The sequence below is a fragment of the Macrobrachium rosenbergii genome, chromosome 17, assembly GCF_040412425.1.
Source record: "Macrobrachium rosenbergii isolate ZJJX-2024 chromosome 17, ASM4041242v1, whole genome shotgun sequence".
In the NCBI taxonomy this organism is placed as follows: Eukaryota; Metazoa; Arthropoda; class Malacostraca; order Decapoda; family Palaemonidae; genus Macrobrachium; species Macrobrachium rosenbergii.
The window spans coordinates 27,906,499-27,920,764 of NC_089757.1; the positions used below are offsets into that span (position 1 = coordinate 27,906,499).

At 33.8% G+C, this 14,266-nt stretch overlaps 1 protein-coding gene across 1 annotated transcript in view; it reads right to left on the reverse strand.

The window, feature by feature from the left end:
- Positions 1-14,266, reverse strand: part of LOC136847815 (thyrotropin-releasing hormone receptor-like) — a 372,767-nt gene that overhangs the window by 164,571 nt on the left and 193,930 nt on the right. The gene's annotated exons all lie outside the window — the stretch shown is intronic.

The window sequence follows — 14,266 nt, forward strand, 5'->3', positions numbered from 1 at the left end:
TAAAATGGGCGAAAGCCCTCTGCTTCAAATCTCCGGGAACCTCATGAATGTTGACTGATATAGCATCCTTGGTAGTTGGAGCTTTAAATGGTCAAGTTTACTGGGTGAAAAAGGGAGAGGATTTTGGACGGTAACGAATATAGACAGGAAGAAGAAAGGAGGAAGAAGAAGTAGAAGACAGGTTGAGAAAGTATATGATATGCAAAGAAACAGAGAGGACACACCAATATTATCAACGATGAAAATTAATATCTGAACGGGTCGACTGGACGCAAAATATTTTTGGGTTCAAATTAGTGATGTGATAGAATATTCAAATCTAAAAATTCCACGACATACTTTCCTACTGCCTTCCTTCTCTTATTACATATATATATATATATATATATATATATATATATATATATATATATATATATATATATATATATATGCTATATATATATATATATATTATATATATATTTATATATATATATACACATAAAATACATATATATACATATATATATATATATATTTAAATGTGTATGCATGTCTATATGAATAAATAAATAAATATATATATATATGTGTGTGTATGTTATATATATATATATATATATATATATATATATATATATACATATATATTAAATATATCTATATATATATATAAATATGCATGCATGTATATATATATATATATATATATATTATATAAATATGTATGTATGTATGTACACATAAATACATACATATATATATACACATACACACAAATGGATGCGCCTTCATACAGACCAACGCAGACACTCGTGATGCAAAGAAATACTGAAAGCAATTCCACTTCTTGATACCGTAGCACAAATGGAGTCTTAAAGTCGAAAATACAATTCCAGCATGCAAACACCCTGAGGAACGGCAAAAGCTATAAACAGGAAGATCCGACATACGGCCGGAGAGAAACAGAGCCTGGAGCCTAATGCACATCCTTTGTTGCTCTCGTGACGCGTTATCAGTTTTATATGCAAATATTCGAACGCTGCGTTTTATTCTGGATGTTTATAGAGAACAGGGCAGGGAAAAATATATGCTCCCATTAACTTTGCAGATCACAATACAAGAGAGAGACTCCTGTTCATTCCTGAGAAATAATCAGACCAGTTTTTCTAGCAGGACAGTTTTAAATAGGTGAAGAGATTATTTCAGTAACAAAATCATCCCGGTGGATGAAGACGAAAGTTTTCCCTCAAGAGCAACGTTCTGAAAGTGCAGCAACTTTCAAAGAACGAGAGAAAAGTTGTTCCAGGACTGATAATTCCAGGCACACGAAGTTATCAAAGAGCAACTTCTTAGCTGATGCAAAGAAATAACATTTCCGACTTTCTAAAAGAAAACAAAATTCTTCCAGGATAAGAAATTTGTCATAGATTTTGAGAGACGGGATTTCCCAAGAGGGCAACTTTCTGAGATGAAAAATCAAAAAGCGTTTTTACAAATGAAAAAGTTCTGATAAATGAGAAAAATGGGATTTCCCAAAAAAAAACCTAAGAGAGAAATCTTTTAAGGAAAAGAACCATTGGATCAATTAAAACAACCAGTTTTCCCGAAAAAAACGTCCGAGAGAAGACAGGAATTTTTTTTCTCATGACTGTTTCCAGAAGAGCCACTTTCTGAGATACTGAAAAAAGTTACTCGAGAAATATCAAAACAACAATTTCTGAAGGAAGAAGACCAGTTTGTTTTTCAGGAAAGCAAACATAGTTATAGGTACTGGAAAGAACTTTTTCGAGAATAATGTAGATAAAGTTATTCCACAAAAATAATTAATTGAGACGGGAAGAGAGGAGGTTTTTCAGATCTACAACTTTCTGAGCTATGGAAAGTTTTCCAAGAAAGCAAATTTTTCAGACAAAGAGGATTTTTTCGGGGAAAACAACTTTCCGTGATATAAAAAGAAATTATTTTCTAGAAGAGCAACTTTTCGTGATATAAAAAAAAAATCTCCTATGAAAGCAACTTTCCGTGACATAAAATAACATTTACTTTTGGAGAGCAACTTTCCTTCATATAAAAAACCTTTTTCTAGAAGAGCAAATTTCCTTCATATGAAAATACCTTTTATAGAAGAGCAACTTTCCTTCATATAAAAAACTTTTTCCTAGGAGAGAAACTTTCCCTCATATAAAAAAACATTTTTCCTAGAAGAGCAACTTTCCTTCATATAAAAAAAATTTTTCTAGGAGAGCAACTTTCCTTCGTATAAAAAAAACTTTTTCTAGGAGAGCAGCTTTCTTTCATATAAAAAAAATTTTCTAGGAAAGCAACTTTCCTCCATATAAAAAACCTTTTTCTAGGAGAGCAACTTTCTTTCATATAAAAAGACATTTTTCTAGGAGAGCAACATTCCTTCATAAAAAAAACATTTTTCCAGGAAAAAACTTTCCTTCATATAAAAAATATTTTTTTAAGAGAGCAACATTCCTTCATATAAAAAACATTTGTTTCTAGCAGAGCAACTTTCCTTCACATAAAAAAGACGAGTTTCCCCAGCAGAGCAAATTTCTGAGAAATGAAACGATTTTTTTTTTTTTCGCGGAAAGATAGATTCTTAGGAATGAAGAAAAGTCTTGCCAGGGGAACAATAATCCTGAAATATTGCATGAATATCGTTCTGCCTTTCATGTTTACGACTGCTTTCTTACAGGCCGAGGAAGCAGTCGGGGTGATGGGTCTGATGCGTTATAAAACCTCGTTATTAATGCCGGCGCGTGTATGCAATGCTGAATATAATCCCATCCTATTTTCGCGGATGTTGCAGGTATATTTCGCACAGCATTCTTCCGTTCCGACTGGTTTTTAATAACTGAGATTGTACCTGAAGTTTTAGGGGATCCCTTGTATGACTGTAAATACGTGTGTTTTGCATAAAAGGAAAAGCATTTTTTTAATGTAAGATCGTTCGGAAGAATAGTTCTTTAAAAATGTAACCTCTCATTGGAAAAAAAATAGGCATATTACGTCAGAAAACATGGAAGAAGGTGAAGGGGTCTCTTAGATTTAGAGAAAGCAAGACCTACAGGATAGCCTTTACAAAGGTTGGATGAAAGTGCTGAAGCAGTATACCATAAACGATAAGCTGTTGAGAGTTTTTCAAACTTTTTACTGCGAAACCAAACCTAATTTGGTGTAGAAGTGGGCCAGAGACAATGCTACGTTTCCACAGCCGCTCAATACCTCAGTGGATAGAGTGATAAGTGAAGGGTCAAAGAAATTAAATTAGACATGTAACAAGTTGCTGAATAAGAATAACATAAGAGGAGTTTGAAATGGTTGATGTTTACAGATGATACAGTGATGATTGGAGACAGTGACGAGAAGCTAAAACACTTGTGAAAGATTTTAGTAATGCTGGTAAGAGTAGAAAGTTGAAACTAAATGTGGCAAGAACAAGGTTATGAAAATGACTGGACTAGGAAGAGGAAGCGGATGGAAAAAATGAACAGCGACAACACAGTGAAAAGAGGGCGTCAGCCTCAGAGAGGATTAGATAGATGCTGTGTAAGAGTTACTGGAAAGGAAGAGCCTTATTACCCAGGAAGGACAAGAATCCGAGCAGAATAGTGCGACTGGCGCAGTTTATTAAGCCGTTCGATGCGCTACTGATAAGCCGTCAATTCTGGAATATGAAATGGGTCATGTGGAAATTTTTCAGCAAAGGTTGATCCCTGTTCAGCAGTTATACTGTAAATTTTTAACAAGGCCACCTTGTTAAGAGAAAGTTTAATATATATATATATATATATATATATATATATATATATATATATATATATATATATAAAATATATATAATTTATATATATACTTATATATACACATACGGTATATATTATACATACACATATGTATACGGTATATATACACAGGTATGTGTGTGTGGGTGTGTATACAACACTTTCTCTCTCTCTCTCTCTCTCTCTCTCTCTCTCTCTCTCTCTCGACGCCTGATGGACACAAATATCCGAAAACATCAACCCAGGTACGTCTATTCACGTCCATTGTTTCGGAAAAGCGTCGCCTTCATCCATGAATCACAGGTACCATTGTACTGTCAATTACAATGCAAAGCATGAATGACGCCATAATGAGCCGAAATTAGCTTCCAGGGAGAGAAAGAGATGTCAAATGACAGCTGATTCATACATATTTCATCATTTTTACCCTCTCGGCACAAAGCAGAATTAACTCCATCTATACCGCGAATAACGCCTGGTGGTAAACTAGAAAATTAAAGTTTTTTATAATAATCTGCTGGAATTTTCAACATTTTAACACTACATTTTATTGCTTCGATTTCCATTAATTTAATCTGCTTGATCATTAATTCCTATCATCATTTTTTTTTCGCATGAAAGCCTTCGTTAGCAATCCGGTTGAGAGAGAGAGAGAGAGAGAGAGAGAGAGAGAGAGAGAGAGAGAGAGAGAGAGAGAGAGAGAGACATGAATTAACGACTATTTGCACAATACATTTCCAACATTTCATTTTCATAACGCTTTGTTTTGAGGCTAAAACGTCATCAAAAGCAAAATAGTAAATTTAAGATATACTGTACATACATGCATCATACATACAACCATGCACATATATAATACTGTATATATATATATATATATATATATATATATATATATATATATATATATATATATATAATATATATATATATATATACTGTTATATATATATATATATATATATATATATATATGTATATATATATAGTATATACATATAGTTATTATATACATAATATATATATATATATATATATATATATATATATATATATATATATATATATATATATATATATATATATATATGTGTGTGCATGTGTGTTCGTGCGTATGTGCGTGTATGTTTGTATAGCAAAACAGTAACGCGTGGAAAATCCGAAAGTCATGGGACCCATAAACCTTTGTTGCATTCTGGGGGCATGTATGAAATCGCATATAAAACTTATGACGCTTCTCATAAAATATGCCATTAACCGAACTCACACCAAGCGAGGACCATGAACGCGTGCTAAACTCCGCAGGATTACAAGGTCGGAAATCTTCCGTGAGAGACATTATAAAACGGACCTTCGTTGACAATTGTCTCAAGTCCCTCAGTCCTCTCTTGTTGACATTACTCTACAAGGGGAAATTGTCTAGACTAAATTCAGGATGCTTCTACCGTGGAAAATTCATTTTTTATTTTATTTTTTTTTCACGTACAGAACAGCTGCTAACTTAATGCATTATTACCTTATTCAGGTCAATGAATAATGCTGTATATGCAGAAGCAATACTAGTACGTGGTAATGTTTGTATTAATAATAATCATAGCAATAGCAGCAATAACTAAAAATGTGGTAACTATGAACCACAAAAATCTCCACTATATTCTGTCATTACCTGGAATATTCACCCACTCCCTCCATCTGAATACACCGAATAGTTACCCCCGAACCTAAAATTTACAGCTTATTCAAGAAATGTTTTCAACTTCAAACAGTGTGCTAATTCCATTTAATTCCGTAATTCCTAAATTCCAGTTTCGTCAGTGAATATTTAATATAAGTTGGACGTTAAGGGAGTATAATGATATATATAATTTTTTCTCAATAGGTGAAAGGTCAGGTCAGTGAACCAAGTAACAAAGTAGGCTTCTCTCTCTCTCTCTCTCTCTCTCTCTCTCTCTCTCTCTCTCTCTCTCTCTCGTCTGAGTAAGTGGATTTTATATACATATTTATTTAGTATTATCATTTAATTGCTTTTCACTTTTGTTAATTTGCTCTCTGTACTTGTTCATGTGTCCCCTCTCTCTTTGTTATTTTCTGACGTGCTGCCATTTACAGAGAAAGCAATATTCAGTCCTGGGATGCCTCTACGTTATTAAGAGGAGTTTGCAGAGGGAAAGAGCGTCCTATCTATTACAATGGTCCCCTTGGAAATACGGTCTGGGCAAATGAGACTTCTTGCCAATACCACGCGGCTGCCTAGCTTTAGGCCTATGCAGACATTAAACTAGATCCTGATGGGTGGTCGGCTTCAGATCAGTGTTTCCACATCGGTAAGTCATTCCCTTTATGTGTCTGTGAAAATGGCAGAATGTGTCCGCTGGCGTTTCTACTCTATTTATGTGGCGCGCAGTGAAGAGGAAAACTCTGTTTAAATCTTCCATCTGTGACAATCTGGGTTGTTTAAATCTTACCATCCAAAATAGAAGCTGGAAAATCTAAATGACCTAGTGGGCTTTTTAAATCTTATCATTCAAAAATGAACCGAAAAAAAATTAATAATATAGTTGGCTGTTAAAACCTTACCATCCAAAAAGGACCAGGAAGATATAAATGACGTAGTGGGTTTTTTAAATCTCACCGAAAAATCTTAATAATGTAGCTGGCTGTTAAAACCTTACCATCCAAAAAGGAACAAGAAGATAAAAATGACGTAGTGGCTTGTTTAAATCTTACCATCTGAAAGGGAACTGGAAAATCTAAATGACGTAGTGGGTTGTTTAAATTTTACTATCCAAAAAGAAACGGGAAAATCTACATGACGTAGTGGGTTATTTAAATCTTACCATCTTAAAGGGAACAAGAAAATCTAAATGACATAGTGGGATGTTTAAGTCTTAGCATTAAAATAAATTAACTGGAAAATGAAAATTACGCAGTGGGTTGTTTGAATCTTACCATCCAAAAACGGAGCTAGAAATTCTAAATGATGTAGTGGGTTGTTTATATCTTACCATCCATAAACGGAGCTGGAGAATCTAAATGATGTAGTGGGTTGTTTGAAGCTTACCATCCAAAAAGGAACAAGAAAATCTAAATGATATAGTTGGTTGTTTAAATCTTACCATCCAAAAAGGAACAAGAAAATCTAAATGACAGTGAGTTATTAAAATCTTATCATCCAAGAGGGAAATGGAAAATCTAAATGACGTAGTGGGTTGTTTATATCTTACCATCCAAAAACGAAATAGAAAATCTAATTGACGAAGTGGGTCGTTTCAATTTTACCATCCAAAAAAGGAACTGAAAAATCTAAATGACGTGGTGGGCGTGGGTAAAAACAGGACATTTGGCAGAGCCAGATGCAGCGAGTGTTAGAAATATATAAAACAAAAACAACTTTATCTCCAGTTGTAGCAATTACGCGACTTGTATGCCGAGGGAATTAGAATATCAGGTTTTGTATCTGCTCTCCAAAGAGAAGAGCCAATTATCGCACATGACTTTGTCATGTAATCCTGCTTGTGCTAATTTCTCCCTCTGTTTTTTCAATCTTTGTTTTATCTTTATTTTGCATGACCTTTGACTACATATTATTTGCGCAACATCAAGGAGACTCCTAAGAGAAATTGTACCATCACCTTGTATGCTTCTGATATACTCATGTTTAATTTCGTTTGCACAAGTAAGCTAACGAGACAATGACCTCCCTTTGCTAATTGTTTAATTAAATTTAAGGAAAGGAAAACAAAACGTCTCCCAGAAGAGGATTCATAAGAGGGGAAAAAACGAGCCTGGTTCCTCTTCTCACTTTGGCGAAAATACAAATGTTAGATCCTGCAATATGTATACAGTATATATATATATATATATATATATATATATATATATATATATATATATATATATATATATATATTATGTATGAAACATTTTGAGGATATGGCAGAGAATGTTCTCAACTTGAGCCTTTGTATGATGAGGTTACAAGCCCACCACTGACAGCTGGGTCACAGGTACAGTAGATGGCAGACCTTGACCGAAATGCAAAACTTCCTGAAGCCTTGCCTGTTAAAAGTTCGGTGAACTATTACATTCATATATATATATATATATATATATATATATATATATATATATATATATATATATATATATATATATATATATATATATATATATATATATAAATGTATTAGATCACTGAATATATATACATACATACATACATATATATATATACATATATATATATATATATATATATATATATATATATATATATATATATATATATATATATATCAAAACAAAAGTTGAGGCTTTCTGCTGAGGCAAGATTTTGACAATCAATTCATTCTTGAATGTTGCCAGTGATGTTGGGGCACGAAGAGAAACGCATTTTCTACAACTAATTAATTCTGAATACTCAAGCTATTTGCACTAGAACGCCTAACGAAGATGTTACTATAACTTTACTGTGGTATGGCCTAGATCACTTTGAGTGATATGTTACGTTCATTAATGATTTTTTCCACCACAAACGACTGAGACAAAACTAAAATAAAATCGGAAAGTCAGATAAACGTCACCGAAATTAGGCACCGTAAGCGATTACAAAGGGATGCTGTAGAAACAGCACTCAATGATCTTCCTGTTAGTAATTACCGTAACGCAGAGTGGAACACTTATTTTCATACATTCTCATTCATTCACCCTTTTATATCACATAAAAGAAACTTTCGGGCTATTCATCCGGCTCCGCAAGAGCTTCGCAAAGTCTTACGACCTGGGACTTTTTAAGAGGGAAAAACTTCGTACCTTATCCGAAGTGGGTGAGTTTGTTGGCACCAGTAGCCTGTTCTGTGGCACCCCTTAGATAAAAAGAGGCAAAACTTGACTTCATGTTTACGTGTTACCATGACAGTGGTCACGCATACAGCAGAAATATGCAGAAATACTGAAATGAATAAGTAAATAAAAATTCTCATGGAAGAAGAAGAAAGCAGAAAGCATAAAATATCATTCATTTTAGTACAGCAACCTTTTAGAATCACTCCTATAATGACACGGACAGCTAGTGTAGATATTTATGAATGAATTAAAAATGAAACATTAAGATCCAACTGATAATACAATGAACAAAGCCATGAGCGTGAGACACATAAATAGCAGAGCTCATTCTCTCTCTCTCTCTCTCTCTCTCTCTCTCTCTCTCTCTCTCTCTCTCTCTCTCTCTCGATGAAAACCACAGTCATCTTGATATTTCACTTCAGTGTTTACGAGAATTGGCCTCGAGGGAATTAATGGTAATCCTTCGTGATTTGTTTGCTGGACTTCAAAGGCTGTTGTCTCACAAACATTATAATAAGGTATCGAAAAATGGAAAAAGTATCCATCTTATTTTATCAAATAAACAAACGAGAATACATGCAAAGCTAACATATCAACATTATACAATTGTGTGTGTATGTAATATACATGTGCATACATATGTAATTGTGTCTATGTGTATATGCGCATATATATATGTATGTATGTATGTATGTATGTATGTATGTACGTATGTGTATATATATACATATATATAATATATATATACCAGTGTATATATATATTATATATATGTATATAAATATACACAACAGGAAATCATAAACACACACACACATCCTGAAGATATCTAAAAAACTAAAAGGGAAACCGGTCAGGTTTTTCACACAGTGGCTCATTTTTCCGTTAAAACAGCAAATACATGCATGCATACATACATGCATATATACATACATAAAAACAAAAATCAAAGACAAAATAAAAACATTCAAAAAATACCCAATTACCCAGCACAAATAAACCTGTACAGAGAATAAATATGCACAATCTGTGGACAGACTGTATCTCCAAATCCTGAGTACTCCCTCCCCCTATACCAAGAATTCTTTTGTGTCCTTGCTCCAAGCGTCTCCTTTCGAACGTGGATTTACATACATTTATTTAACGTGAAGCATAAATCCGATTTGAGATCAGAACTAAATCCCCAGTGTGGGTCTGTGAATTTCATTAGTAAACAACTACAAAGGCTCGTGAGCGTCGATATTTGAGTATGTTTTTCAATGGTTAAATATGAGATTTTAATAATTTTATAATGAATCTACATATGGGCAATACTAGCATAATGAGAAACCTAATAGAAATCATATAAAAAGCGTCTACTTGTCAATGTTAAATATATTTTCTTTAATCATTTAAAATGAGATTTTAATGAATTAAAGAAAATAAATAAAGGCAATGCTAGTATAATGAAAAAAATAAAAGCAATAAAATTAAATGCGTTTATTGGAAAATAAAAGAAGCATAAATGAAATGCAAGAAGATTAATACGAAGTAAAATTTGCAAAAGACTTTTTTTTTTTTTGCAAAACAATCCTCTTTATAAGCGGAACAAAAGCAATGAGAGCCTAATATCGGAAAGGGCCTCTGACACCGCTGAATATAGGAAATGGGACCTGACATTATGAAACAGCTTCTTTTCGAGGAAGCCGAAAGAATCCGAACTTGATGTAAATGAACTGTCAGCTTCCCCCTGTCCCGCGTGACTAATGGCGAAGCATGTTTCGTACCCTGTTACCAATAGCTGAGGCATTTCTTGGCATTATGGGCACTTGCTGTGGTGTAAGTGGTTTACCCTTGTTGTAAGAGAGAAGAGCGGGAAGGAATTCTGAGCTGAAGAGGAGAAAGAAGGCCATGCATGTAAAACAGTACATAGAATATTATTCGAAATTTAATGTCTATGTAAAATTTAATGTAAATACAACTAATATAAATATACCCGCAAACTAAACAAACGGCAATGCTGTGAGTATATACGGCATTAAGATAGATGACACAGCCTCAGTTCTGTTTCAATTTTGAAAGACCATACTGAAAAGTGCTTGTTTTTCATGAACCAACACTTCACTGGGAGAGATCTGCACGTGCAGAAAGATAAGAGCGTACATTTCAATTAGCGCAAACTTTAAAGTGTGGATGTGCTCTTTTTGTACATTTCAACAGTATCAAAGACCAATCTTTGTACGAGGGAGCAGAAAGATATGCATACATATAGAAAATAGAAAGGTATACATATGTAAGCACATGTAAAGTTCACGTCAACAAGCAAAAGACCTGAAGTGTACATGTGAGTTTTTATCAGCATGTGTTTCATCTGTCAAGAGTCAGCTGTCAAATACAATGAGTAACACTTTGGAGGGGGCAAAGAGTACTCACAACGCAGCATCTTAAGCTAAATCTGGCTAAAGAAAAACATTCCACCAACATTGTTCGCGTCAAAAATACACAGAACTTTTGTTTATTACATATTTTCCGAATCCAGATATGCGCCCATCTAGTGATAAAATGGAAAAAGTACCAGACAGACAGGCAGACAGAAAGACAGACTAAAAAGTAGATGACAGATAAATTCAAAGAAAACAGAGTATAAAGAAATACAAAAAAAGAAAAGAAAATTGGGAAGATTTCTTTTGCTCGATTTCATCTCGATGAAATGTGACCTGCCTATCGATATAAAGCAAATGATTGGGAAGAGAGTCCTTAGACAGAAGTCTCTGGAGACGGAAGGTCGCAGAAAACTGTATTGTTGCTGAAGAAAGGAAGTGAAGGAGGAAAGGTGAGTTAGAATGCATAAACTGCCATTCCTTTAAACAAATTCATATGCAACATAAAAACCGTTTGTGCTGCAATTGCTAAATATAAAAGTCAAAGAGTGCTTTGCACGCCTGTTGTAACTCCAATTATAATACTCAAATCCTGCTGAAAGCTGAGGTTCAGTTCTCTTACTTCATTGACATTAAGAGCATTCACATATATCATACGAAAAGTAATAATATCATCAATTCTGACGTGCGAGAGAGCTTTACGTGGAATTATACTTGAGGCGAAACAGCAGGTGGGCACTTAAGTGGCACTATCTATGGAAAGGGAGGAAAAGCTCTTTCCCATAATGGAGTCCCAACAAAGCATGCTTGCAACTCAGAAGACACGAGTTCAAACCCTGCTTAGGATCTGAGGTTCAGTTCTCATTAATAATCAATTTACAGTATATATATATATATATATATATATATATATATATATATATATATATATATATATATATATATATATATATAAACTCGATACGTTGGAAGTATATTAAACTCCAGAGATCGACAAAAACGCAATATTGGCGAGTACGACCAGTTGATAGCTCAGCTAAATAATCACTTAATGCTCTAAGAATTAATAAGAGTGAAAACTTGGCACCTACAGTGAACTTAAGTCTCGCTGCGATGGTGGTGGCCTTAAAAATGAAACCAGTCGACAGAGAGAGAATTTAAAGAATGGTCACAAACTGGATTTTTGTTTTGCATAGCGGATGAGCTGAAACGCTATATATTTTAAGAAATGGTGTGGGCAGTAGATATATATATATATATATATATATATATATATATATATATATATATATATATATATATATATATATATATATATATATATATATATATATATATATATATATATATATATATATATATATACTGTATATATATATAAGAGAGGGCATTGTGGCTATTAGAATTACATATGTGTCTGGTAAAGTGACCAGTAGATTCTATATATATATATATATATATATATATATATATATATATATATATATATATATATATATATATATATATATGTATATATGTGTGTGTGTATCTATGTATATATACACATATACAGTATATAAATATATATATATATAATATATATGGTATATATGTGTGTGTATATGTATGGATTAGCATGATATCTAAAAAACTGGTAAAAGGATCCTGACGGCGCGCGGCGGTGCAACAATATTCGTGTTGTGATTCCATCCTATAATCAACTTAGCTTTTGTTGAACGTCCTTGAAGATTTTACGATTTGTTGCTGTGGAAACCATGTCGCACAGCTTTCAAGCACAGCGTAGAATCGATAACTTATTTCAATAATGATCAACACAATAAATATCATTCATTCACTAATAAAAGATTATTTACTTCTGAGACCTCTTTTTTTTGTGTTGCGTCAGAATCGTCAGTAATGACAAACTTACCATGGTGACGGGAACATTCAATCTATTTTAATAACTTCATTTTGCAGTAATGCACAGACAACGACCAATAATTACCAATTCTACAGTAGAATGACTGGCAAGGGCACGAGAATAAAAATCCTGAAAAGGTAAAGAATAAAAAAGATAACAGATGATGAAAACTGAATATCTTTGCAAAGAAAAAAAAAGTGTCTGGCAAAGGAAAGCAAGGCTCAGATAAGCTATCAGGAAGACGGAGATCCCTAAACAAATTATCAACATATCACAAACATCGTTTACTGAGGTAAATTATTTGGCCTTTAAATTCCCCGATGGTAGTAAAATGAAAAAAAAGAAATTAACGGCAGATTTATGCATGGGTATGTTGTTATGCAGATCTAGGTGTTTGTAATACAATATTCATACGCCAGGGGGACCATTGAGACGCGCAGGTGCTGCTGCTTCCTACTCTCCTATATTTTCCCATTCAACGAGTCCCTTCGTCTGCGTCTCCGCGAGGAGGACTCCCAGACACTAATTTGTCCTCGGCAGAGGCGCCATCACTCAAGCCGAGGTCTAAATTATCGTTTACCCTTCCCGGGCGAGCGATTCAGCGGGATGCAATAACGCAAGACAAAGATCTATCTAGGCTCCAATTCTCGCGGCCCAAAAGACGCACACACAGGCAAATGATCATTAACTGGCCCCCGCGAGCAACATATTTTCGTGTTTATCTCCGAGTCCCGTGTCTTGCAGATCTTCCTTCTTTGCCAGTTGATGACGTGAGGCGGATGAAGTTACTGACTGTGCAAAATAAAACGTTCTGTTTTCCTAAAGGTCGTTTCGGTGACGATAATAAATGCAAATGCTACTGGAGAGACTTTTAAAATACGTTTTCCTTCAAGACATTACCTAGAGTACGGCTTTCGCTTTACGATTCCACTCGCATAACAAGAGCACTCATCTTCTTCAAAGTAAATGGGTTCATTAATTAGAACGAACATTAAAACAAATTAGTTGGATTTTATGACAAAGTATAGATAATCTCCTGAAGACTAAGAATGAAGACAAATGTTTGTAATACTCGTGCTCGGCAAAACATATGAGACCCTTAACTAGAATAAATGAAGTGCAAGAATGAAAAGAACAAAGCAGCGTACGATGATAAATCATAAATATTCTCTGGATTACGAATATGAATATATGTTGTATATTTTTCTTCATGCAAAGTTCGTAAGCGACTTGTGGGACACTTACAATCAGATTCTACACCTAATTTTTATCTACTGGATAACAACTGCTGGTAAGATATTTATCAGATTACAAATAATTTCTTTTGCTGGATGAGAAATCATGATATATTCAGCACGTTATGGTTTCTTGGCAATAAT